Consider the following 1,252-nt stretch of genomic DNA (forward strand, 5'->3'; position numbering starts at 1 on the left):
CATTAAATGATTCTGTCATTTAACTCATACTATCTGTGACTTACAGTACACTCATTATAGGAATAATGTTGTTTTTTCAGTCCCTGTGTTTTCAATCCCTGCACACACAGCTTTTAATGTTTCACGTTTGAGCAATGATTAATATTTTCATAAGTCTTTTATCTTTCTATGACCTTACAAATCTCGAATGATTTCCATTTAAGCTTTAACTGGGACAAACACTGCACTTTAAGAAGGACTTAAAAGGAAAGAAAAATTAAGACCAACACGTAAGCCACTAAGCCTTTTTCCCATGAAACCCACTTTGGCAACTGATTTTATCTTATCTGTCTTTTTCCTTTGTGCATTCTCTAAACACAGTCCAGAGCACTTTAACAAAAACACTGCACATATTTGCCAAATAGCTTCATTGTTTTCTGTGCTTTTTATAAAATGATATAATACTTCTAAATAGATTTGACATAATTTGTTTTGCTATAGTAATTTGAGGGACCTCATGCATTAAAAGTGGTCTGTTGATCACAGAGTGTATCTATGCTCACTTTCTCCGTTTTTTTTTTATGTTGTTTGCTTTACAAGATTAGATTTGGATTGGACTAGAAGGAGAGGGGGGTGAGGACAAACTCGATATAGAATAGTGTATAAAAAGCTCTAGTTCAACTAGCTATGAATAAGTGTCTCTTTCCTCTAGCAGTATGTGTAGATAAGTCTATGTATAGGAAGCACTGTTGAATGCTTTGCAGCAAGTCAAATAAATATAGCGTCACCCCTAAAAGCGAGCCAACATGGGCAAAGATTTACAAATGTTGTATGTTTGTTAAGTAAGGGCAAACCTTTTAAATTATTTTCCCCAAAACTCTGTGAACTAGAAGAACAGCATCTCTCTCTCTCTATCCATGCATGGCAGACATTCAGTAATTAACGGTAAGTTAATTCCCAAACCACCCCGGTACAGATACGACCAGCTTGTATTGGCATGAGAACTGTACTGTTGCTGTGGTAATTTTTGGAACTGAAAATTACATGTTGGTTTTCTCTGTCAAAAACCTCTTATTTTACCAAACCTTTGTTATGAACTTGGAAAACCACATTTAGTCCATCTGATATGCTGTCAGAATAAAACCTTTTGAGCAAAGCACAGTATATAAGTTGCCTTCTCATGGATATTAAAAACTGAGAACATCACAGTTGTTGCTGAATATTATGTGCAAATATGATGTTCATTACATTCTTTTAAACCTGTAGGTGAACG

Source organism: Barbus barbus (genome assembly GCF_936440315.1).
Source record: "Barbus barbus genome assembly, chromosome: 1".
NCBI classification, from domain to species: Eukaryota; Metazoa; Chordata; class Actinopteri; order Cypriniformes; family Cyprinidae; genus Barbus; species Barbus barbus.